The 2,947-nt window shown below is 43.3% G+C and overlaps 1 non-coding gene across 1 annotated transcript; it reads right to left on the bottom strand.

Annotated features, from left to right (window-relative positions):
* Positions 1-205: 205 nt before the first annotated feature.
* LOC112739325 (small nucleolar RNA R71) lies at positions 206-313 on the bottom strand. Its single transcript, XR_003170258.1, has one exon. It is a non-coding gene; the product is annotated as a small nucleolar RNA R71 (small nucleolar RNA).
* Between the last annotated feature and the right edge of the window lie 2,634 nt (positions 314-2,947).

The following is a 2,947-nucleotide window of genomic DNA, read 5'->3' as shown; positions in this document are numbered from 1 at the left end:
GTTTTTAACTGAATTCTTGTAGATCTGTGATACTGTTAAGACTAATAGAGTAGATCCTGAAGTCTACGGGCTCATGCTTTTCCCTTTTGCTGTAAGAGACAGAGCTAGAATATGGTTGGACTCTCAACCCAAAGACAGCCTGAACTCTTGGGATAAGCTGGTCACGGCTTTCTTAGCCAAGTTCTTTCCTCCTCAAAAGCTGAGCAAGCTTAGAGCTAATGTTCAAACCTTCAGACAGAAAGAAGGTGAATCCCTCTATGAAGCTTGGGAAAGATACAAGCAGCTGACCAAAAAGTGTCCTTCTGACATGCTTTCAGATTGGACCATCCTGGATATATTCTATGATGGTTTATCTGAGCTATCAAAGATGTCATTGGATACTTCTGCAGGTGGATCCAATCACCTAAAGAAAATGCCTGCAGAAGCTCAAGAACTCATTGACATGGTTGCTAATAACCAGTTTATGTACACTTCTGAGAGGAATCCTATGAGTAATGGGACGCCTATGAAGAAGGGAGTTCTTGAAATTGATACTCTGAATGCAATATTGGCTCAGAATAAAATATTGACTCAACAAGTCAATATGATTTCTCAGAGTCTGAATGGAATGCAAGCTGCATCCAACAGTAATCAAGAGGCATCTTCTGAGGAAGAAGCTTATGATCCTGAGAACCCTGCAATAGCAGAGTTAAAATACATGGGTGAACCATATGGAAACACCTACAATCCATTATGGAGAAATCACCCAAATCTCTCATGGATGGATCAAAAGCCTCAACAAGGCTTTAATAATGGTGGAAGAAATAGGTTTAGCAATAGCAAGCCTTTTCCATCATCCACTCAGCAACAGACAGAGAATTCTGAGCAGAATCCATCTAGCTTAGCATATTTAGTCTCTGATCTATCTATGGCCACTGTAAGTTTCATGAATAAAACAAGGTCCTCCATTAGAAATTTGGAAGCACAAGTAGGCCAGCTGAGTAAAAGGATCACTGAAATCCCTCCTAGTACTCTCCCAAGCAATACAGAAGAAAATCCAAAAGGAGAGTGCAAGGCCATTGACATAACCAAAATGGCCGAACCCAAAGAGGGAGAGGAGGACGTGAATCCCAAGGAGGAAGACCTCCTGGGACGTCTAGTGATCAATAAGGAGCTTCCCTCTGAGGAACCTAAGGAATCTGAGACTCATCTAGAGACCATAGAGATTCCATTGAACCTCCTTATGCCATTCATGAGCTCTGATGAGTATTCCTCTTCTGAAGAGAATGAGGATGTTACTGAAGAGCAAGCTGCCAAGCTCCTTGGTGCAATCATAAAGCTAAATGCCAAATTATTTGGTATTGAAACTTGGGAAGATGAACCTCCCTTGTTCACCAATGAACTAAGTGATCTGGATCAACTGACATTGCCTCAGAAGAGACAGGATCCTGAAAAGTTCATAATACCTTGTACCATAGGCACCATGATCTTTAAGGCTCTGTGTGACCTTGGTTCAGGAATAAACCTCATGCCCCTCTCTGTAATAGAGAAACTGGGAATCTATGGGGTGCAAGCTGCTAAAATCTCATTAGAGATGGCAGACAATTCAAGAAAATAGGCTTATGGACAAGTAGAGAACGTATTAGTAAAGGTTGAAGGCCTTTACATCCCTGCTGATTTCATAGTCCTGGATACTGGAAAGGAAGATGATGAATCCATCATCCTAGGAAGACCTTTCCTAGCCACAGCAAGAGCTGTGATTGATGTGGACAGAGGAGAATTGATCCTTCAATTAAATAAGGACAACCTTGTGTTTACAACTCAAGGATCTCTCTCTGCATCCATGGAGAGGAAGCAGAAAAAGCTTCTCTCAAAGCAGAGTCAACCAAAGCCCCCATAGTCAAACTCTAAGTTTGGTGTTGGGAGGCCACAACCAAACTCTAAGTTTGGTGTCAAACCCCCATATCCAAACTCTAAGTTTGGTGTTGGGAGGTCTCAAGAAAGCTCTGCATATCTGTGAGGCTCCATGAGAGCCCACTATCAAGCTATTGACATTAAAGAAGCGCTTGTTGGGAGGCAACCCAATGTTTATTTATCTAATTTTATTTTTGTTTTTCACGTTTTCTTAGGTTCATGATCATGTGGAGTCACAAAATAAACGAAAAATTTAGAAACAGAATAAAAAACAGCGGAAGAAAAATCACACCCTGGAGGAAGCACCTGCCTGGCATTCAACGCCAGAACAGAGCATGGTTCTGGCGCTGAACGCCCAAAATGGGCATCATCTGCGCGCTGAACGCCAGAATTGCACCCTGGAGAGGAGCTGGCACTGAACGCCCAGAAGAAGCATGGTTCTGGCGTTCAATGCCAGAAATGACCAACAAATGGGCGTTGAATGCCCAAAATGGGCACCAACCTGGCGCTGAACGCCCAGAGTTGTGTGCAAGGGCATTTTACATGCCTAATTTGGTGCAAGGTTGTAAATCCTTGAACACCTCAGGATCTGTGGACCCCACAGGATCATCTCAGGATCTGTGGATCCCACAGGATCCCCACCTACCTCCACTCACTCTCTTCTCTCTTCTCAATCATCCTCTATTCCCAATAAACACTCTTCCCCAAAACCCTTCACCTATCACCTCCATCTCTCTTCCCTATTAACCCTTCACCACTCACATCCACCCACTCTTCCCCATAAACCTACCCAATAAACTCCACCTACCTTCAAAATTCAAATCAATTTCCCACCCAAACCCACCCATATGGCCGAACCTTAACCCCCCTCCATTCCCTATATAAAGCCTTCCATTCTTCCTCATTTTCACACAACACAACCCTCTCTTCTCTTCTTGGCCGAAACACACCTCCCCCCTCTTCTCTATCTTTTCTTCTTCTTCTTCATCTAATTCTTTATTTTCTTGCTCGAGGGTGAGTAATACTCTAAGTTTGGTGTGGTAAAAGCATAAGC

The sequence above is a fragment of the Arachis hypogaea genome, chromosome 13 (genome assembly GCF_003086295.3).
Source record: "Arachis hypogaea cultivar Tifrunner chromosome 13, arahy.Tifrunner.gnm2.J5K5, whole genome shotgun sequence".
Taxonomy (NCBI): Eukaryota; Viridiplantae; Streptophyta; class Magnoliopsida; order Fabales; family Fabaceae; genus Arachis; species Arachis hypogaea.
Note: the sequence above shows the minus strand (reverse complement) of the source record. Positions and strands in the feature narration are given on the sequence as shown.